Here is a 23,771-nt window from a genome sequence, read left to right on the forward strand (position 1 = left end):
AGTCTTGGGTCACTTGGAAATGTCCAGGGAGAGGATTTTGAGTCATTTTTGAGTGGCTGGTAGCAACAAGTGTAATTATCTCCTTGAGAGGTGGGGTGGGAACAACCACCTTTTCCAACAGCGAGGTTGTATGAAACAGTTTAATGTTTCTGTGTCTCTTGTAGTTCTAAACTAGTGTTTCTTATGGTACTTGAGAACGTTTTCATAGGTAGTGTAACATCGATGGTTTTGATTTTCATCTCTGAAAAATGTGGCCATTTTTTCCAGACATCTCTGAACCTGTGGTGGTGACTTTCCTGTCCTGCTCCACTGTACAGATGTCATGGGCTGTGACTCCTCTTGCTGGGGAAGGGCTTTCGGGGCACCAGCTCCAGCCCAATTCCCCTTCCACCCTGAGTGTGGGACCAGAGCTTGGCCACTTCACTGTCCCCTCTGCCATGGCAGCTGCTCCAGATGTGTCCATGGTGGAGGTGGCAACCTGCCCTTGGCATTGTCCTGCTGGTCAACAACTGCCACCAGGATGAGTCCTTAGCCGTCGGCTATTGCACTCCTATTTTTGAAGCTCCTGTTATTTCATTCACTGCAGATTACATGGTCCAAATGCTGCTCTGTGTTTCGTTTATATTTACGTCCTGCACAAAGTCCCTTTTGCTTTGTCTGAATTTCTTGAATGAATGGCTGCTTTTAAGAAAGCCGGACCTTAGGTTCTGGGAGGAATTAACCCATAAGCAAGAACAGTACCAATAACTGATGCCACTGTGAATAGTGTAGCCTGGGTGGGTAGCCCTTCAGTAGTCCCTCTTCCAGGCCTGAGGAAATGAAGGTGAAGTGAGTTGGAACAATATGATTTCAGTCCTGTGAATAATAAAAGATAATGTGATAGCCACACACAAAAGATTAATTTTTGCTCAGTAAGTTTAATTAATAACTTGCAGGAAGTCCATTTGTGCTTTCAGTCAATCGGGTGAAGGACAGAAGATCAGTTTTCCATCCACGTCTAGTTTCTGGCAGGTTTAGGACTGTGGGAGTCCCTTTTCCCCTTCACTGCGTTTGGAGGCAGCTTTTTCTAGATGTGTGTTTGAGCCATGGCGGGGCAACAGGTGGAGCTGATGTTGTCAAATCTTATCTCTGTTCATTAATCTCAAATAGTATTATGTCAAAGTGTCTGTATAAAAGCAATTATTGTAGCCTGTCTTTCTAAATCAGTTTGCAATGGCTAATGTTTTGGCCTCCTTCCCTCTGATGCTGTCACGTTTTTCTGCATCCTGTGTTTTCGCCTTTTAAGACTTGATCCCAGAAGAAAACGCTTGAGGGTATTATGTTTTCTTTTTATTCTCCCTGTCCCCCGATTAATGGATTAGTTCTGTTTACTGAGTTAATTGGTGTTAGCTAGGAGATAAATCTGTCCTGGCAGAGGGGCTGAACTGCAAACTGAAGTGACCTGTGTTACCTGGAGATCTTAACCCTCAGATGCTACCAGGGAAGGAAGTTTTTGTCTTCTAACAGGTGTCCTTAATGTACTGTGCTCAATAACTCGTCCTCAGCTGTAGAAAACCTCTGGTGGGGTTTCTGGGACAGGTGGCTGTGACAGTGAGTTCTGTGGGTGCAGAAAGGGACCATGGGGACTGCTCTGGCCCTTGGCGGCCTTGCCAGGTGTTAGTGGTGATGGTGGGACTTGTCCCTCCATAAGACAGGAGGATCTCTGTGTGTGAGGATCTTGGATAGGAAATGGGTCAGTTGCTCATTGGATGTATGGGAATATCTTTATCACAAAGTTTAATTTTCCTCCTAGCTCTTCACTCAGCTTTGATGTCTCTGCACTGCAAGGAGAAATCAGGCATTGGAATTATTGCTCTCTCTACGTTTCCTTTTCTTATTTTGGGACTGAACCTGAGTTGCTAGTTTACTCTTTAGCATTTCCTACAGAGATAACTGATAATACTGAATATTGACTTATTATCTGACAAAGTGAAATCTCTGGGAGTTGCATTTTAATGTTTCAAAGTGTTATTACTTGTGAAGCCGTCTTCAGCTTTGTGCTCCATTTTCTCACCCTAGTGCTTCCACAAAATAGCAAAGGACATGATGTGATTTCTTTTCCTAAGAGACCGTTCTTTACAAATAAGGTGAGTGGCTAGTTTAGTTAACTTTAAACTTGTCACATCAATCCTCCGCCTTACGTTTAGGAAATTAATTGTAATTTGTGATTGCCTCATCTTTGTGGCCTGGGTTTGTGTGTGGTGTTACTGTGGATTTTTAATGATACTTAACTCCTTCAGCAAAATCCATATGTAAGTTTAAATTATAGAGACTAGTGCCTCGAAGTTACTGGCCTATAGCTAATTTGCTTATCTCTGATGACCGCAAACGCATACACAGTCTGTTTAAGCACAGTACCTTTTGTGAATAAATCAAGAAATCAACCAATAAATAAAGGGTTGATTCTATACCTAATTTAATTTCTTTTATGGTGGAAAAACACAGGGTGCATTTGTAATTCAGAGATAGTAAAAATATTATCTTCTTATACTTTTCCCATTGCTTTTTATACTGTTTTACAACTTCTTAATTTAATTCACAGCTTTGCTGTTTGTGCAGTCAGGCAAACAAATGACTCTACTGTGTGATTACAAAGAGTATAGCAGATACTTGGATTAGAACATAACAAAAAACCTGGTAACCTGTAGTGAGTCTCCCACAGAATATCCTTTTGTCCATTAAAGAATTAAGTGCTTTATTTGCCTGGCCCAGTTCCCGTAGCGCTGTCACCTGTGTGTGCCCTTGCAGTGCTCTCTGCTGTAGGGAAATGCTGGTGTCTTTGCTCCACTGGTGGACACAGCCTTGTGAACAAACCAACAGAGAAACCTCGGGAGGCCCGTGGGCATGGCAGCCTGTCCTTTGGGGTGCTGGACCCCTGTGCCTGAGTGCAGAACCAGCGCTGTCTGCCTTCACATCCATGAGACAAACTGCCTTTACACATGACCTGAAAAGAAACACAGAAATCCTATATACTGATTATTTGGGTGTTATCTTACCCCACAGATAGTGTCATTTATTGATTAGATAATAAATAGTATTATTGGTTAAACAATCCGGTATATCTGAAATTGCAGCTCCTCTGTAGAGCTGGTTTCCGCAGTCTGAGGGATACGAAGATGCCTCAGTCCTGCTGGATCCACATCTCACAGCCCTTCTTGAGCCGCCTGCAGCTCCTGCTTCCAAGAACTGTTTGTCCTGCTCCTGGAGGTTGAACAACAGAAGCAGCAGGTGATGAGCCTCTCTACCTTTTGCCATTAATTTTCCTCCACACTTCACAGTTGGCACCGCAGGTTTGCGCTGCCTCGGTAGTTTTGGAGTTGTGGGCTGTGGCTTGATGGATTCCCATCCACCCAGGGGTATACAGGAGTAAAGCACCGGGTAATGGGCTGCACAGACAGGGTAGGTGTGCTAGAAAAGAGGGCAGAGGACAGGCTTGCAGAGCCTTTGTACCTTGCGTAGTGATGAATTACCTTACTATGCAATTCTAGCTTTCTGCCTTCAAAATATCTTGCTTGAAACATAAGATTAGACCTTGAATTCACTTGTCTTAAAAGAAGTTAACTGCAAAGTTTTAGAATTCTGCAGATATTTTTCTCTTTATGTAGAACAGGAGCAGAAGGCTTCAGAACATGCAGTCCTTTTCCAGATACGCACAGTGCTGTTACTATGTATATAGAATTCTAGTATCTGCATCTCAGTGGTGCTGTTCTCATTGTTTTATTTGAAAATTCAATCTGTTCTCTTCTCACCTGAGAGTAAATGTTAAACCAGGAGAAACATGTGAAGTGTTAATGCTATTTGGATGGTACTCTGGAGAACTGGCGCGGCCCCGGCAATTCCCAGCAACATAACTGCGGTAATGTGGGCTCTGTCTCTGGCAGGCTGAGTGTCACTGGAGAGAATGGAAGTACTCAAGGCCTAATCTGTGTGTGTACCTAATAAGAAGGGTGATATGGCTGTTTCACCAGGCTGCAACTCTGAAATAGATCCCTTTCCTGTAAATAAGAGACTGTAATAATAACTTGTGTCAGTAGTTTTCTTTCCCCTAACATCAGCGAGGAACTGTTGCATATGCTGTTATGGACTGTTTTTGTTGGTGCAAATGCTACCAAAGGGTGGATGTTCAATAACTCTACCCAAATAATTCAGAAGTGAACAGGGGGTTGCCTTAGAGCATGAGGTGTAGTAGAAAAGAACAATTGTGTGAAGTCCATTACTTACCAATAGACATTGAAGCCATTACCGATTACATGCAGACTTCCAGTTACAGACTTTCTAAAAGGATAATACAATTCTGCAATGGTTCCAAACAAAGCTTTAGGGGTTATTCTGTAAAAGGTCTTTAGCCCAATGAGGTGTGAAAATTCCTTCAGTTTGTTACCTTAATTAGTCATTAAGTACATGATGCAATTTTTTTTCTGTGGAAACTGTAGATGGTTTCTACTTTAAAATAACTTCATAATGACAAAAAGCCTTGCATCTTAGGAATTCTAAGCAGATCAACAAACAGAGAGGCAGAATGAGCTCTTGGATTTCTCTTGCTGTACCCTACCGAAGCCACCATTTCTTTCTGAAGATGACATCCTCACTGAACGTCGAGCATAAATGGGAATCACATATTTCATAAAAAGATTACATTCCTGGAAAAGTGCGTGAATAGAGTCTCCATAAACATGTTCTTAATTCTTGCCTGAGCCGTAGGCTCCCTTCAGGAGCAAGGCTTGTTTTGTTTGTGGTATTTTTTTCCACTCACTAGGTCTGTATGAAATTCCACTAATGACTACTCTTCTCAGATACTGTGGTGGTGAAGGTTTGGTAACTAGTTCATTGGTAAAGTATTTATGATACTTTCTGAAGTCAGGAGTGGAATGTGCTAAGAGATGTTTATTCAGGATCATGGTGCAGTAAGAAACTCCTTATGGAAATTTTAAATTGAAGCTTTGCCTGTCAGAGTGGGATGATTCTTGTCTGTACTTTGTAGGTGCTCATATATTCACATCCAGATGTTTTAAGTGAAGGCAAAGTGATTGAAGTAAGATGTGGGCACTGTGAAGTGCTTATGTCTTTGTCAGGTTGTTAGGATCTGTACCATGATGTGTGTTCCTGTCATAAACCTTTCCAGTTAGCAGAAATCAAATGGCTGTAAAAACAGTTTCTGAATCATATAATCCAAGTGGTTGGATTGGGTGGAACCAACGTGATTCAGTTGTTGCTTTACCTCTTCTGTGGATGCAGTGAGACAGTTTTAGTTGCTCAAAATCAGACACTAGTCACAAACATTTAAGTATTTCTACTTATTGTGCTTAGAAATCTGTCTGTACTAGTCCAGAAAAAGTCTTTAAATTGACAGTAGCGGTGCTCTTTGGTACAAGAGGACTCTCAGACCTCCACCTTGTAGCTGACAGAACCATGGTCATCACCCCTGTTGGAAGGAATGTTGTGGTCCCACGTGCACTCAGAAGAGTCACTTCTTGCAGTGTCAATGGGACACTCAGACCAGATTGATAAAGGATTGGAAGCTCCTTGGAGCGTCTTTGAGGGGACATTGATTGATGTTGTTTAGTGCCTCTTCCTTAAAAATTATAAGTTGACAATGCTTCCTTCTTCTAATTTCATTAGTTTTAAGAGCGGTAGCTGATAGCAAATGTGAAGGCAAATGGGAAGAACAAATCTGGCAGTGATTTTTTTATAAAGTAGAATTGGTTAGATTGTATTTTTTCACCTTTGTAATGAACTTGATTAATTATGTTCTGCAGTTTAAGTCACATTTTCCCTGTTTCATCTTTTCTTTCTTTTCAAAAATAAAAAGACTGTATTTTTGTCTCCTTACACCTGCCCACACCTCAAATACATTTTGGCAGGATATATGAGTTTGAAATATGAAGCGAAGTTTCCTGAACTGTGTGGCTAGCTAATGCCAATGAAAATTGGTTACCTAATGAGAAAAAGACATCAGGAGCTTTTTGTTGAAAGGATAGCATCATCCTAAATCTCAACAACGTCTGCGTAAATTCAGCTTACGACAGGTCTGTTCTGTGTAGCATCTTGGATTGTTTTAGCTGAAGAGACTGAGGAAAAACATAGGAATTCTTGTTTTTCTTCTCCTGTTCGTTTTCTTCACGTATTTGACACCGCATTAGGTTTAGTTTAATGAATGGCTTGGCAAGGTATTGATTTGCTGTGGTGACAGAGCGGGTAAAACATGAGGTCCTTTTGGAAACCTTCCCTGTTGTTGGGGCGTCTTCTCCGGCACAATTTGGGCCAGTGCCCATGCTGCGGGGAGGGAGGTTTGCTGTGACCACGTCCCCTCTGCATTCCTTGGCCAAGGTGCTGCCTCGATTCATGTCCCCAAGGCACGGCAGGGGACAATTAGTATGATGATAATTATGTAGGCTCATGTCTTGGTATTTCTCTCAGCTGAGATGACTCATCGGCTGCTCTTGAAGGTGATTATTAATAATATAACACAGGATTTTTTTCCTGTGTTGAGAGACTGTGCTATTTTGGGGTGAGGCAGTTTCACCCCAGCTATAAGTTTCTTAAGGGGAGAGCACTTGTCTCAGGGGGTGACAAACTACGTCACTGCCAAGATTTTGCCTCCTCACCTCCATGTCTGCAGGGCAAGTGCTTGGGGAGCCCCGCACAGCATTGGGGTCCCAGCTGCCCTTCTCCCCACTTCATCTGGGGTGTGATGAGGAGAAGAGATGAGGCAGGGACCCCCGTCCTGCTGTGGAAAGCAAGCATCTTCCCAGGTCTGTGGAAATCCAGTACCTCTCCATCCTAGATGCATGCTAGGAGAAAAAAAACCAACACCACTCTGTAGACTTACGTTTATTTTTTTTAGCTTCTTCCTTACCAGTGTGAGCTTTGTGCTTTCCCCCTAAAAGTGAGACTGATTTATCTGTCCATTAGCGAATCCTCTTTTGTTCCCCACGCTAGAGGGAGGAGAGACAAGTTCTGATCTTGTATCTTTAATCTGCCAGTCGAGGAATGTATCTCCATTTGTTCCTTAAATACGAGCAGTTATTTATACTTTCCTCTAAAGTTGGTACCTTCAAGATACTTGCATCTCATGGCTAAGATAAAACCCGTAGTGCACTTGTGGTAAGGTGTGGTGAACAGTCTGAGATGTAAGCCCCTCCAGAAACCATACAAACTTCAAGTATTAAATATTGAAGCTTGTGTTCACTGTGAAAAACTTGCAAATGCTCAGGTGGAGACACTTTTAGGCATTTCTAATAACTCTTCATGTCAGCACTAACATATGTATAGGTGCTAAATATAGACTGCAAATTACCTGTTCTGTGCTGCAATCATTTTTCTAGGTATTGTATTCATAGAGCTTCATTTATCGTAGTTTCTAGGCAATCAAGTGCAGCAAAATAGAGCTAGGACTTGGAAGAAAAGTGGCTTTCAGTGCTACTTTTTGACGCATTTCTATTTGCTCCTTGTTTTATGTCTGCATCAAAGTAGAAGCAAACCTACCCTTTTTATTTTGGTGCGTTTGCATTTCTGGTTCTTGTTGGATCTTCTTAAAAGAGAACGGCTGTTTAACAGCAGAGCAGGTTTTAGTGTATGACTCAAATGAAGTGTGTGAGCCCAGAGAAGCCAGTTGCTTCTAAGAAATGCAAATCCCATGTTAAATGGGAAGGAATAGAAATGCACCATTGGAAATGTGTTATTTTAAAGTTAAAATGTGATTAGAGGCAGTGTGAAATGGTGTCAGCGATGACAGCTGTAGGTATGTTCTGAGGATGATGGTCGCTGCAGCTTGGCGGGACGCCGAGGTCCAGCCGGGGCCTTGCCCAGGGCTCGCTGCTGCTCATGGCCATGGCTTGTCTAGCCGAGTGACAACGTGGTGAGAGTCCCAACACTTGTTCATCCTGCTTGTTTGCTGCACAAGCCAATCTTCGCAGGCCATTTGTAAGCGTTTGGCTCTCTATGGTTCCAGACTTGGAGACTGGAATTTCTTATGAACGTCCTGAAGGAGCTGGGTCTCTATAGCTTGGAGAACAGGAGACTGAGGGGTGACCTCATTAATGTTTATAAATATGTAAAGGGTGAGTGTCACGAGGATGGAGCCAGGCTCTTCACGGTGATAACCAATGATAGGACAAGGGGCAGTGGGTACAACTGGAACACAGGAGGTTCCGCTTAAATATGAGAAGAAACTTCTTCTCAGTGAGGGTGACAGAGCCTGGACCAGGCTGCCCAGAGAGGCTGTGAAGTCTTCTTGTCTGGAGACATTCAAACCCGCCTGGACACCTTCCTGTGTGATGTGCTCTGGTGAACCTGCTTTAGCAGGTGGGTTGGTCTGGATGATCCCAGAGGTCCCTTCCAACCCCAGCCAGTCTGTGACTCTGTGACCCTGCAGCAGCCGAGCCCTGGGCTTCTGATGAATTGGAAGAAATCCCACTGGAATCAGTGTGGCTGGAGTAGCTGCATTTGGGACATTTGGGACAGAGGATATGCATGGCAAAATAAACAAAAGTGAGCTCATGAATAAGTGAAGACAAATGCCCATTTGTATCAAGGGTTTGAGTTGCCTACCTGGTTGCTTGCTTTTGTTTTTCAGATAAAGATGAAAAATGTTGCAGTTGGGAATAAGCCAACTACTTGATTCATAGTGGTGTCAAGGAGTTAGAAGTTTGGTTCTGCATATGGTAGACTGAATGCATTTTTCTGAGCGAGTTTCTGGTGAAAACATGCACTTCTTTCATGTTCAGTGTCCTTGAAGTAACCTCTATGCTTGAAAGATGAAGTTATTTTACACTCATTTTTTCTTTCTGATGTGAATAAAGTGGAATCTAAGTGATGTTAGTGGTTCCTTACTGCTGTAATTGTGAACTTTTCCTTTGGCAATATCTCATAAAATAAATACATACCTGTTTGTAAGATATAAACAACAATGTTCCTTTCTTAGTCTGCAATAGAGACATTATCTTAAAGGTTCATGGTGAGGTTTTGTATATTTTTTTGTTTTGCATAATTATCCCAGCCTTACAATTAACCTTTTCATTTATTTAAAATAGATCACTTAAGTGGGAGTATTGTTGCAATGGTCTAAAATGTGTTTATGATACATAAGATATATCACTGTCTTTAAAACAGGCAAAAAAGCTCTTGCATGACCACTGAGCTGCTGGAATAGTACAGTGTAAGGTAATTTGCTATATAGATCTCTTGAAATAATTTCAGTGTATTCGCTGTTGGTTGCTCATTCTAAACCAATTCTGTTACCTTGATGCAGATTTGATGGGTGGACGAGGCTCAAATGGGGTTCAGGATTGAATTTTTGCCTCTTTCACCACGTGGTTTAGATGTTCAGACTGTGCTTTATCAATCAAGATTTTATTAAAGTGAAAATTACTTATTCATTATTTTCTTTAAGGGTGTTAATTTTTACTACCTGACCAGTGCTCAGCTTGCCACATCACCCCTTAATATTAATTTCCTTTTTAGATTAATTCGGGCAAGTCACCATTTTAGCCCCGTATTAGACTCATGGGTAGCTCTGTATTAACTTCTTTAATAAATTTACTGCATTGTTTTCTATGTAATATTGTGGCATTGATCACTAAAAAGATTAAGTAGACCTTTTATGTTTTCAGACACTTTCAAAAATTATTTGTACAAGTTAAGGGGATTTAAATTGTAGTTCAGTTTATCATCTACAATGGCAAAAAGTCATTCAGAGTTAAGGATGTAACATTACTGGATGTGTTTTATGAGATTCTTTTCATCAGTTACTGTGCCAGTGACTTCCTGTGGATTTTATATTATGACAGGTTGTAGCCTTTTAACAAGAAAAAAACTTGCCAATCTGCTTTATCCTTCTTGCTTTAAAAAAGCGGTGATTCACATTATCCACTCCTAAAAAATGTCATAGGATTTGCTGTGACTGTAGTTGAAGTTCATCCGAGAGAGTCCTACAGGCAAAAACTGCTGAAGCTTGCTACCTTAGTCATTATTCCAAGTGCGAGTTGCAGGCTTAAGCCTATTATTAGCTTGCATACAAAAAATATTAAATATATAATTTGACAACTAACTCCTACAAATTACCCATTATCCCTTTCTTTGAAAACCGTGAGCACTTCTGTACTGGGGCCAGTTTCCGTGCTCACTCTTAGTCACTGTCATGGGGCTGTGTGTTCATGTGAGCGGGGCTGGCAGACGCCGGCCCTGCTGCTCCGCACACCAGCCACAACCCCAGCAGAGGTGGCTTTGCAAAGAAATAATACAGGATTTGTTTTCAGAGAAGCAGACTTTGGGTTCGAGTGTTTTCCTTTCTTCGCATTCATCCAGTGGGCAGCTGCACAAGCGTCTCTCCAATTTTAGGGCTGTGCTTTTGTTTGCGTATCCAGGTTTAAACCTGAGTCTGCAAGCTAAAATGCCTGACTGTGATTGCAGAACCGCTAAAAAACAGGAGTAAGTTTTTTCCTTGTTTTTCCTTTCTTAAATACAGCCTATTCTGTCAGTAGTTCGTGTGTGGTATGGGGCAGCTGTCTTTTCAGAAAGTGCCTATCTGACAGAATTGAATGGAGCCTGAGGACAAAGTGAGTTACTTTCCTCTGTCCAAGAAAGTGAAGGAATGCTTTCGTGTGTTTTTTCTTTTATTTTGCTACATAATAGTATAAAGGCTTTCTTTTACAACCCATAGATCGAATTCAGGGCTTCTCAAGAGCATGTCTGGCTCTGGCCTTTCACGATTTTGAACACAGATCCAAAAGGGAAAGGAGAGGGGAGCGAGGGATGCTCCCTCTGGCAAGTCGCTCCAAACCGCAGAGCTGGACGTTCAGGATTCAGCAGGCTGATGTGAGGGACCCAGGCTGCGAGGCTGTGCCGTCCTGGTGAAAGGGACGATGACACGGTGGTGCTGCCCAAGGGCTGGGTCTGTTCCCACGTGCAGCTCTGCTGGGAGAGGCACTGCTGGGCTCATGGCTGTTCTTAGCACAGGCTGCCTGGCTGTGTCTGACGGGCTGGATGACGGGATGAGGTTGAGACCCTGGAGCTGCAGCACTTGTCTGCATGAGGAGAACGAGGTGGGGACCACCGGGTGAGCTTCGCGGTCACACGGCAGAGACCCGCTGAAAAACAAGTGTTTGAAGTGCGGTGAATAGCGGGTTTATCAGGGCAGCGTGAAAGAGTTCAGTTGTGGGGAAGAGAGTTAGATGCCTGTGCTTTGGAGAAAGGAGAAGTATAAACCAATGTCATTTTACTGGAAGGAGCTTTCTGGTGTGTGACTGAACTGGCCAGAGGTAAGAAAGTGGGCAGAGGTCACGGGGCTGGCGAACCTTTAGCAAAGGGTGGTGGAAGATATACAATGTCATGGTAGCACTTCCTTGCTTGGAAGGAGAAGACTGAGTCCAGACATTCACGCCAAGTCTTTCTGGGTCACTGAAAACATCAAACAGGTTTTGAGCGTATAACGTGTGCCGATCCTGCCTACTTCAAGAAGGAATTTCTGTATTCCTTACTGAGGCAAAGCTGCCATTTATTTCAAGGGAACTGCTGACTGTAATGGCTGAGAAAGCCATGGAAAATTTGGGCCTAACGGAGCAAATAATTGCATAAGGAACAAGACTGTAATGATTCCAAATAAGAACGGGAACTTTTGAACTTGAAAACACAGATGACTGTGTGCAAAATCTCTCCTTGCTTGGTGATCATTGGCATTACCATTGGATTATGAAGAGTGCAACATTTTTCTGTGATAATTTTTTGTGCCCTCTGTGCTGCAGAAGTAATGGAGAGAATTAAGTAATGCAAAGAGCAAGAGCTGATCAGCAAAAGCCCCTTTTCAACATCCATCCCTAATGGAAAATGATGGTTTCCAGACCCAGTCTTGGATGACTTCTAGAGATCTGCTTCAAGTTTTGTGTGGATTTGAACCAAATTAAGAAAACAGTTCATTACAGATGTCAGTATCAGGGCTGTAAAGGGAGAGTCATACTGAGTTTAATCAAGTGAACAAACTGGGCTTTTATTTCTTCCCTGATTAAAAGACTGAGCTTGTGATTTTGGTTTTGACCGATTTTAGCAGGAAAGGTGGAGCAGAGTTGGAGGAAAAGTGCCCCATGGAAGCTGGTGCAGGTATTCTGGTGTCAATCCGGGGTTTGCCAAGCAGCTGCTGCACGTTCACCTTCTGTAGCAGTTGTCACAGTGAGGCATTGCCCTTGGAAACAGCAAAATAAGTTAAATGCAGGCTTGTGTTCATTTAGTAAAATGTATGTACTTGGAAAGCAATAATGAGGTGAGAAAAGATAAGCAGAGACAGATATTGCCTGTCTGTACGGAACAATTAGAGCGCCGTAGCGAGGAGTCATCGGCTGCTGGGTCGGGAGCGCTTCACGCCTCGCCCATCGTGCTGGTTGCTTTCCCATGCAATGCCCAACGCGTTGGTCTTAGTCCCGGCCATTGTGGGGGGATGTAGTGTCTGTTGAGGTGATTTTGTTAAAAGGATCTGTTAAAGTGGTTCAGAATTACAGTGACATTTTTATTATCCATTCACGCTTGATTTATAACTTTGTTAAGCAAAAAGCAGCGCAACACATCGCGTCCTCAAGAGCTTTGTCATCAAAGCTCGAATAAAACTGTGGAATTTTTAAAGCATCTGTTGGTTTTTTGCCCCGTTACATCAAGTACTGGCCCTAACAGAAAAAGTGAAACCTGAAATGAAAATATTCAGGCATTTTGTTGAGGAAGAATCATACTCTGTTTTATGCTGCACAATGAACTGTTGGTGGATTATAGTGTATTTGGAGAGGAACTGGGGTTAGAATATGGCTTCAGATGGAGTCAGTGGAGTCTGGGGCTGTCCAGGAGTGCGTGTCAGCAACTGTGGCACTTTTGTCCCCTTTTAATTTTATTGAAAACCAGATTATGGATAAAAGGCTGCAATCTTTCAGTGTGACCTCCTTTTTTGATCTTTATCTTCAATGGATTCAGAGAAAAACTGAAAGCAAGATTATAAATTAGAGTGAACCTTTTTAATGAGATCTGATTAATTACTTTCATTTGCATGCCTTCAGTTGTGCAGTGAAGTTTACTTAAACACTGAGTTCTCCCCTTACATGTCGGCCTTTCATTTTATCTTTCGTATCTAATGCCATGGCCTGGATCATGGGTTGACATTTTTAATGGTTTATAAAATAGATTATTATGATTTTTGGTATTCTAATTTGTTTTCACTTGCTTTCAAAGGCTCAGTTCACAACTGAGCAGAGTAGAGTCACACTCTCTAGGTATTTTTGTTATTACCTTGTTTCATTTAATGCCAAGAAGCTTCAGCATATCTGACTTTTCACAGTTTGTGTGTGAAAATGTTCTTTTAGGGTAGTTTTTTCACTGCGTACGAGTTAGAAAATGTATTTTGGACGTTTCCAAGCTGGAGGTACACTTTGCACCTGATCTGAAGAGTGGTGTGACTTGTTTAGAAAACCCCGCGTCATTAAAAGATCACGTTCAATATTGTTCACTCGTATGACTTACATGTCATTAATTGTTTTGCAGCCTCAAGGCCATTTTATACATGGTTGGACAGTTGAGCATTTAAAATGATTTTGGGAAGGGCCAAGAGCGAGGAGTCATTGAATTTCTTCCTGTTGTGTTTGAAATGTTATAAGCAGCAGTTGTCTTCTGTGCATCTGAGAAATGTGGGTAGGTCAGCTCATCCAGCCACGGGCCGGGCGGTTTTGCAGCTCGGCTGTGACAAGAACTCATTAGCAGCACAGAGTTGATTAAGCCTGGTGGCAAATGTGCCATCTGCTTGTGGACAGTCCTGCCAGACCCTGTTCAAAGCATCCCTTGGATCCGTCTGAGGATCCCAGTCTGGAGAACACCCTCGGAGAGGTGATGTTTGTGGTCAGCGGGAGCATCACACAGGGATCGCTGCGCTGTGCATAACCTCAGCAAAAAAGCAGCATCGACTGCACTGATATTGCATGGGGAGTTCTGTGAAGTTCTTCCAAGAAAACATCTATACTGAACACCGCGGAAATAGCACTCAGGTGAAGTCAGCAAAAAGAGGCTTTAATTATAGCAGGTAAAGTAAGCGGTGGAGATTTGGGATATAAACTCTCATGCCCAGGGGCAAAGACTTGTTGTAAATGAATGAGTAGTATGGAGAAATTTCCACAGGAGCAGATTATTGTATAGCAGTTTCCTGAACCTTCACTACAGCATTTCTAAGTCCCTGTTGTCAGAGATAGGATATTGAACCAAATCGCTGACTGGTCTGATGTGATATTCCAGATTTATTAAAAAAAAAAGCGGGGGGGGCTGAATGGAAACATACTGCAACATAAATTGTGATAGCGGAAAATTGCTTCTAATGAAAAAGTTATTTAGGGCTCGTAGAGAAAGAACATGAGATGAAGCATTTTTACTGCAGATAAGAAGATGCATAAAGCAGAAAAAGCATTGTTTAACTGTGTGGAAGACTGAAGTTGAGCAATTTGAGATTTAAATGAGTCAGGAATATGGAGTACAAATACACTGATATTTCAGCTTAGAAGTATTTTGCCACTTTCCTTTTTTGGCTGAGATGCTGTAGCGTATGTAAATTCTAAAAATACCACTCCCGAGTCCCCTTGTCAAAGTTGATTTCTTTCCCTTTAAAACTGCATGGCACTGAACAGTATTTTCACTGTCCGAAACTACACCAATGTGTAGCTATGCACATCAAGCTATGCAATTGAACTCTTGTAAAAAAGCACAAAACCCAGGTTTGCAGTGTGGAACCTGTATGCAGGGCTCTGCTGACCTCCGCTCACCTGCTGTGCTGCTGCCCCGCGAGGTGACATTAACCCCGAGCACTGGTTATCTGCAGAACGCTGGGGATACAAGTACGGGCACAGTTGGCAAGTTTAAAACTAGTGATATTTTAGGGTGATTTTTTTGTTTTGCGTACAGTTATTTCATGTGTGGAAAGTTGAAAAACTTCCGTTGTGTTGCCAGTGGTGGTTTAGGGTGTGCGTGTGGGGGTCGGTCGTCTCCCGTCCTCCCATTTGGTGCAGAACCGTGACCCTGTGTGTGTATCTTGATTTTCCTGAGCGGTGACTGAGGCTTTGTGTGCACTGGAGAGATCGATGACACGTCGTGGGTTTGTAGGAATGGGTTTTTATGCCAGAGAGAGACTATTTCCACCCAGTTATTTTTACAAAAATATGACAGACATGCTTTTGTCCTTGCCTGCATATGTATAAAGAAAATCTACCTTTATATATGAGAAGCAGAGATGTATTTATAAGGCAGAAAACCCTCTCTGGATGGTTTTTAGTTGACAGACTCTAACTCCATTTTTGTTTCAGGCCCAGCTATTTCTTTCTCTTCCTTTTAAAACTGAGTAATGTGTGTTGTCGCTCCTAATTCTGTACAACAATACAGGTCCTGTTTCAATCCTGTTCAGAACAATAAGATATCCAATTTACTGCTAAATGGCTTGACAGACTGTTTAGCTCTCCAGGAGCTCCGGGTGAGCGTGAGATCGTCCAACGTCGTGAGGTCGTACGTCAGCTGCAATTTTATAGATGCTCTTTACAGCTCTAAGTATATAAGGACATTAGATGGCAAAGAGAAAGTGTTTGTTGTTATTGTTTCCTGGAAAGAAAAGCAAGTCACTGTTTACAAAACCCTCATGTCAATGAGACAAGAGTTATTAATGTTTTATTTTTGCTGAGAGAGACTTGAAATTGTTTTAATTCCAGAATAGAGGAATTACATAATAAAATCCTGACACTAAAGTAGGAAAGGATTATGCTGAAGAGAAAGCCCCATTCATTGCTCAGAAATCCTATCACAGACAGAGGATCTTTACCGTTGGCTGAACGGACCGGAGATTTAGCGCATGATGTATTGCACTGTTGTATGACAGATGCTCATTGTTTAATGACTTCTATACTTTGGCAGAATTTGTACAGCTTACTTTGCTAACAAAGACTAATTATTAGAGTTAATATGCCATCAGCAATGCCCGTTATAGGCTTATTGGATTTGAGAGCTTCTTTGAGATTCTTCACAAAACCAAGGCCTTTATTGAAATGGGTATATTTTCCTGTTTTCCGCCTTCAAAATAATGAGCAAAAAAAATTTCAAAATGCGTCAGGAAGAGGGAAATTGGCAAACTCATCCTTTGAAAAGTAATTAAATTGTTTACCACTTGTATAGATACTGTCTAGCACTGTGCCTGATGATCATAATTGGTCTTTCAAACAATATGTACAAATTAATTGACATTTCTATCTGGCGTTCGTCTAAGATGTAAATACGGGCTATGATTGCAATTCAGAGTAGTCTGAGATTTAATATCTGTTTATAATCAGAACCACTAAAGATGTCTGGCTAATTTAACTGACAAAATTGTTGTAACGTTTCTAATTTTATGTTGAAGTCTGAGGTAATCACTGCTGAGTCACCTCCGCTTTGGGAGGCTTTTAAAATCCATAGGACTGGGTAGCAAAACCTGTAGAAGAAAAGAGTTTATGTCAGTTTTTGTCTCTCGGTTGGTAGGTTGCCGCAGGGGAATGAATGAAATCCGGAGGTGTACAGCACTGCACCAGCCCTGTCATTCTCTAGTAAGGATCAGCATGAAAAAGCAAATGGCTCATTTATTGGACTGAATCATTGTTACTTATTTACAGGACCAAAATAGTTTCCTTCATATAAAAAGCCTTCAGCAAGTTCTCCGTGGATAGGAGGATTTATTTATGAAGTCTCTCTGGGATTATGTAGGATGATTCACTGTTTCTGCTACTTGCCAAAAACGACTCCAGCAGATTAGCAGAATTTAAGCTATTGAAGTATCGGGCAGGTTGTAAAAGTGAGCTAGGGACCTAACTCTGCTTGCGGTGCGGAGGCACAGCTGGAGGCCCACCTGGAGCAGGGGACGCTGGCGGTGGGTTCGGCCGGCTCCCAAATCCCGGTGCTGCCGCGGCCCGTCCCGGCTCCTTGCGCTGGGAGTGACTTTCCGGCGCGGAAATGAGGACACTGATGTTCCCCAGCCCAGCCGGCTGATGCAAAAACTTGAAACTTTTCTGAAGTTGTCTGGAGTAAAGCCGAACATCAGCTTATGAGCTAAAATTATCTCGATTACTTGACCGCCGAGATCAGTCTCCTGACTTTGACTTCACCCCGTGTCTCCAGCTGAAGACAAATGTGTGATTGTGTGTGGAAGACGAGATACCAGACTGACTGTTGAGTTCAGTGTGTGCTGACAGACGGACCCTGTTTGTGACTTGGGGAGGAGGGGAGCAGGGGGGCTGGAGGGGCGGTGGGAGCGTGGAGCACGCAGAAAGACACGGGTATTATTGCCTGCAGTTCACCAAACAGATCATGTTTTTCCCCTCGAAAGTAGAGATTCAGTAATGATTCAGTAGTGATTGCCAGGATTTACTTTACCCGTGCTCTGTACAGAGGAAAAATGCATGTGTCGTGATCAGCCTGGGTTCCATTTTCAGAAGGTTTCTTATTTCTTACCCGAATTTAGGCTTTTTGTGCTGTTCTAGAAATTCACATGGTCTCTGTCAGTATAATGGTTGTCTAAAAAACTGTCTGTCCTGCTGCTCTTGCATCTTCAGTAAGCTTTTCAAGTGTCTGAGAGGATCAAACTCTTCTTCCTGAACCAGAAATTATCTTTCCTCTCTGTAGTCAAGATTTTTTTTTTCAATTTGGCGAATGTCAGTGCCAAAAGTGAGAAGATGAATCCACTCCCTTGTCAAAGATGCAGTTTTTTTGCAAACAGGAGGATGTATCCAGGCAACCCTGCAATAGTGGTTTGGGTCACCTATGGCTGTGTTGGAGGAGCGTTTGTGGGCAGACCATCCTACCTTCATCATGTTGTAGCTACCATAGGGGGCACGATACCATGTATTATTTGAATATTGTTTTAAAATGGGAAGAGTGGCTTAATATTCCTGAGGGGACAGCAGGATGGTCTACTGATGTCTCCATCCGCTCCTGTCCCTCCCTGGGGTGACTGAGAGATGAACTTTGGGAAGATCCTTGGGGCGTTTGGCAGTGGTGTTTGCACAGAACTATCCGTCATTGCTCTGACATCAGATACCTAATAATAACCTCCAGCAAGTCATCTGCTCTCTTCTGCTTCACCCACTCTTAGTCACTATACCAATTTCTGTAGGCTACAAGTAGTAGGCTATTTATTAAAAACAGTAGCTAGTGAAAAATGGTTTTCTTAATCAAGTTTCTTCTGCCAAGAATAAAAAAATCAGTGAGACCCAATTTTAGGTGCCTTGAATCCTGTCCAAGTCAGATTACTTGGCAACTCGTGTTACCTCAGCTGCTTCCATACCTTCCATTCACGTTTCAGTTCCTGTCGGCTGAAGCACCATTTGAAAATCTGTGGTTATTATTGCCGTAAAACTCTTTGTAAGGGAATAAAAGTATTTGGCCAGCGTGTCCCATCCACATCTACTGCTGCGTTGCCTGATAAAGAGTCTTCATTTACTCTGAAGGAGAGAATCAAGGTTATCTGAGAATAAATTACCCGCTTCTGTATCCTTCTCACCTGAGCGTTGCCCGTGGGGTCGTGCCTGGAAATGTCAAGGGGAGGCATGAAGCTGTTGAAATTCTGGCTGTAGGCAAAGGGGTTTGTATTTTTTCTGACCTTGTTGGGCTTAACATGCCAGTAGCTGTGCTTATGCCAGTTTTTTAGGTATTTTTTTTCTGTATTCAGTTTTCAGTATTAATTCATATTTTACGGTGCATAATTTGGGAGAGGTAGCACAAGTTAAATTTTTAAATTTTAGAGTTATGCCCTGTGTTTGTGGGGCAACTCCTTAGCTCCCAGTGTTTTAAAACTGAAGAATAAACTCGCTGCTCTCATGAGGGTCACTGTTTTATTGGTCTTTCTGGAGGTAAATAACATTTTTAAAATGATCGTGTCGTCAAACTTTTTTTCTTTCTGGAATATTCCTCTCTTTGTCAGGGCATTTAGCACCTCAGTGCCCAGTTTTACTTTTCCTTTTTCTTTCAACTTCCTATTTTTTGTTCAAGCCTACTATCTATTGCTAAAGTATTCCTGCGCACAAATGAAAGAAGTCTTATTAAGTAGTCTTAGGAGGATCCTGTATCTGAGTTTTCAAATAGTCTTCTACTACTGGAAAAGCGCTGATACTCATCTGAAGCTGGGGAAGACGAGGGGCTGGAATGAAGGGTTTGGATTAGATTTTTTTGCCACCTGCCTTCTTTCAGCCACCTTTTGCACCTCTGAGATCCAGGGCTGCTTTTTGGAACAGAACAGGTGTGTTTGACTGCTGAGCTGGCTGATGAGGGGATCTCAGTTGTAAAAAACTGTCTGCACAGAAACAGCTGGAAAACCTCTTTCCCAGTCCGGCTTCAAGAAAGAGTAATAGGTCTATTTGACAACATTTCACTATCAGTTGCCATTTGTCATTATAATTAAAGCAAAACAAGGTGCAGGGAAGCACTGGGACACGAAGGGGAGCTGTCTGAGTGTCCGGGTGAGGGGCAGGTGGCTGCAGGAGGTGTCCCTGAGCTCCAAGGGCTGGTCTGCTCCTGGTTGTGTGAGCGGGCAAGGGCCATTCTGTTGGGAGTGCCTGGAGGGTGCTGAACTGGCTTATAATTTATTTAATTGCTTTTGTGAAGGGGCTGATGTACTTTTTTATTGTAGGACTACATTATAAGTAGTTTATGGGAGGAGTAAAAGATCATATAGCAGTAATTTCATCTTTCTGTGTTGTATAGTTTGTCTTCAGGGGATGTTAAAAGTTGTTGCTGATGTTTGTTTTTTTTTTACCTTAATAGATTGGCTGGAGTTTTAAATATCTTATGAGAACTGCTCTGTGCTCCCTCCGTGCTTTGCGAGCGCACGGCTTTGCAGCTGCTGAGCTCCAGCGGTGCTGGCTGTGGGTGAGGTGTCCATACAAACTGAGAGCACCTCTGAGGCAGGCACTTAAGACCACCGTCTTTTTGACCCAGGATCAGGCAGTGAAGCTGTATTTTTACATTCCTGTAGGTTTCCTGAGTTTTGGCTTCTGTCCACGCAATGAGGGAGGTGGGGCTGTGTTAGGAAGAACATCCCCAGCATGCTGGGCTGCGTTAGGACGAGCTCCGCTGGCAGGTCGAGGGAGGCGATCCTGCCCCTGCGTGGCACTGGGGAGCGCCGGCTCCAGCACTGGGCCCCCAGCACAAAAAGGCCGTGGGCATGCAGGAGGGATCATGATGATGATGATGATGAAGTATTTTGGAGCATGAGGAATCTCCATTTGTGGAGCTATTCAAAACCAAACTGGTCATGGTCCTGAGCAGCCTGCTCTAGGTGACCCTGCTTGGGTTTGGACTAGATCTCCAGAGGTCCCTGCTGACCTCAGCTACTTCGTGATTCTGTGAATTGATAAGAACTGATGAGGAGGGTACTAGGCACTGCTACAAGTGAATGTAGCATTAACTTAGAGCTCGTATAAGCTAAATGGTTGCAAGGGTGAGAGTAAGTCAGTTGGCAGCTCAGTTTTATACAACCTGTTTGTGTGGGCACCCCTGAAATACTTTGATGCTCATACAAGTTTGATGAAGTCAAGGTAAGCAGATGGAGGGAAAATCCTTTCCTGTGTTGCAGGACGTGAATTGTCCTTCACTGCCCAAAATTAGGAAGACGCTTCACCTGTAGAAACATTTTTGAATATATACCCATTATAGGGTTTTGTACTTAAATGGGTTGAATGAAGAACCTTGTAGAAGACCTGAGAGGCCCATCCAACCCCTTTGACTGCCCACACATTACCACACGGGCTTACGCTGTCTGTTTAGAACCTGGGGGGAATAATCGTGGCCCAGGACTGTGTGAAATGAAGGTGGTTTTCAGTCCTTTGAGCCACAGGCTCCTTGTTGCTGTGTTCAGTCGTAGGAGCAGCTATATTGGCTCAGACAAGCCCAGCGTGTTCCTGGCCGGTAACAGATTGTATTGGGGAGGGGTGAGCACAGGGTGGCTCTTTCCCTGCTGAGTCCCCTGCACCTCCTGCTTTTGGCCGGCCAGAGACTTGCCCAGCTACACTGTTAGCTCGGTCATCTCCTTCAATAGTCAGCCATGAACTTATTTGCCCTGTATTTTTTTCCATAAAACCATTTATACTTTTGGCCTCAGCAGGATAGAGTTTCACAATTTAATGGTTTTGTTTGTGTGGAAAAGTGCTTCCTTTTGTTTTAGTTTGATTTTTTTTTTGGTAAAACCTGCTGAGTGATAATTTCTGTTGAGTCCTCATGAGCTTTCTGTGTTTACAGGAATAATTCTGAAAGTCAGATAAAATAGGAAACTGCTAGAGAAAATATTCTCAATTAGATGGACCTTTGGCTTCATCCTGTATGACAGTTCATTCGTTCCTGTAACTGATGAGGTGAAATTCCTGTAAAATCCTGTAAGTGGCTGTTGAGGAAAATGATGCTTCAGACAATGGGGCAGCTCCAGTCTTTGCGTTGATTTTCTATTCGAGAGTATGTTTATGTTCATTTGGGTTTTGCCTTTAACTGATCTCCAGCATTCAAATGAAGTATCTAGGACAATGGAAAAATCAGCACATGGGCAGGAGAGCCAGAAGTTTTGGGGAACTCGGTCCATGTTTCGGAGGTACCCACGCATCATCTGAACAATAGTAAATGAAAATGTTACTGTTTTTCTGTAAATTGTTTCTCCCTTCAGCTTTCTACGGTGAATTTGAGATGCGAAGAGGTGAAGTGAGAACTTAATGCAGCTACAAAATATCTCAAAGGTTAAAGAAGTGGAGGTGTGCACTCCTAGCTATTTCTGTTCTGAGTCCAAAATCCCTGAATAAAATGAACAGGAAATTAGGGAATGGAATTTAAGAGCAGATTCAACAGAAAATTTTGCTGTTTGCTTTCCCTTCTCTGAGATGTGTTTTAGCAGATATGCATTCCCTCTCCCCATGCTTTCATCAGGTATTCTATTACTATGTCTTTATAGTGGTCTTACAGATTTAAGACGGAAATCGCTGTATGAAAACTGATGAGATCTTTCAGAGCATCACACTGAGAACGTGCTTTAATAACCAGGTACCAGGTAGAGTTCAGCAGCAATGACAGCAGGAAGGGAATTCGGCTGGGCCCTACTGCAACCTGTTTTCAAGCAGATGATTTTGTTTCTTAGTAAAATACAGGCAGGCATTTTTGGAGAAGGATATTTTGGTGGTAAGGGTTTGAAAAAGTTGAAAATCTGTTCATGATCTTGACAAAACAAAGAAACTTCACATTTGATGGAATATCTGTTATAGCAAAAGAATCTTAGTTTAGGGTTATCTGATCATAAACAAATATAACTGTCCTAGTTTTTGTTTTTGACTTGGGGATGGAAAAACTGATGAAAGTCTGGCAGAGGCAATATAACTCTGCTTTTCCTGCCTCTCATCATCCTCCCACCCCTGGCCCCCCAAATATGATTTTGTCAGACTGACTGAGTGTATTGCTTTGTTTAGTACTTGTGTTTCCCTTACCGTAGAATGGAAGGAGAAAGAAATACACAGTATTTGAACTGTATCTCTTGTCTTTTCAAATTCAATTATACTTTGTAATTTCATTCAGCTAGGCAGTTTTTTAATGAAGACTACATGTGAAGCTATTTACAGCTGCGATACAGATGGATGTTTAAAATGGTATTCTCCTATGTTGAAAGGTTTGAGTCAGTGCTGGATTTCATATGGCTCAGCTGTTGCAATGTACACATTTTAGTGATGTGTACATTGTAATACATATGTTATCCCTGTGGTCACTGGATCTTATTATTTTTATTTAAAGCTGCTGCTTCTTTCTCCTAAAGAATAACCAGTGTTTATGCTGCAGCTTTTTCCTGTGTAATTAATTGCAGGGTTTTTGTATTGACTCCAGAGAGTCTGCATGGCACAACAGAAGATGAAAAGGAGAAGCACGTTTCATAAGGTGGTTACCAGAGATGGAATTACACTATTAGTATTAGAGTAAAAATACTGTAAGAAAAGTTTGATTGTATCAATAAATGAACAAACAGGAGAGCCTTTTTTGTGATATAGCTTTGGTTACCGCTTCCATATAGTGTGGAAATGATATCTAGAAAATAAACTGTTATGTTTCCAAGATTGTTTTGAAGCATGGGATTAAGCAGCAAGATTGATTGTGTGTGGGATCAGTTCACGAGGTTAACATGAGCCAACTGGGTTTTCTAAAACAGATTTATTTATCCAAAACATGCCATTTCAGCCTTGTGTATTTTCACAGACCCTTCATGTTTAGAGGTTTAACTTGTAATTGCGCCGCTTTTCCATACAGCTTGCAACCGAGACTTTAAAACGTGTCACAAGGAAGATTTCAGCTAAATATAGCATGTCCTGTTCATGTGGAAGCGAAGGCGCGGGCCCGTGGACGTGTGAGCTCTCCCACTCGTGTCCCCGAGTGGCGGTGCCGGCTCTGCAGCCCGTGACTCACACTCACGTCATTCCCGCCTTGGAAAGCAAAACTGGGCAGATCTGTGACTCCTTCTATTTTAGGATTTACAGATTTGGGGTTTGGTAGCATTGTAAACATCTGAATATAGGAGTGATGGTTTTACTGTGGTTCCCCCTCCCTCCCCCATGACTTCATGCATCACACATGTGATTGCTTTCGCACTCAATAACACCGGAATGAGACCATTTTCTCAAAGTTATATCTATCTCTTTCCCTTCCTATCCCTTATTAACACTTTTCATTAGAGGTGTTAAAACTTTTATCGGTAT

At 42.4% G+C, this 23,771-nt stretch overlaps 1 protein-coding gene across 8 annotated transcripts in view; it reads left to right on the top strand.

Annotated features, from left to right (window-relative positions):
• DIP2C (disco interacting protein 2 homolog C) overlaps positions 1 to 23,771 on the top strand; it is a 322,355-nt gene that overhangs the window by 38,698 nt on the left and 259,886 nt on the right. The window contains exon 1 of one of the 8 annotated variants that reach the window (XM_071805314.1): positions 13,936 to 14,083. The exons of the other annotated variants lie outside the window; for them this stretch is intronic. The gene's annotated coding sequence lies outside the window, so the exon portion shown is untranslated. Of the gene's footprint in view, positions 1 to 13,935; positions 14,084 to 23,771 lie in introns of those variants that run through there. 8 annotated transcript variants of the gene reach the window in all.

The sequence above is a fragment of the Patagioenas fasciata genome, chromosome 2, assembly GCF_037038585.1.
Source record: "Patagioenas fasciata isolate bPatFas1 chromosome 2, bPatFas1.hap1, whole genome shotgun sequence".
Lineage (NCBI taxonomy): Eukaryota > Metazoa > Chordata > Aves > Columbiformes > Columbidae > Patagioenas > Patagioenas fasciata.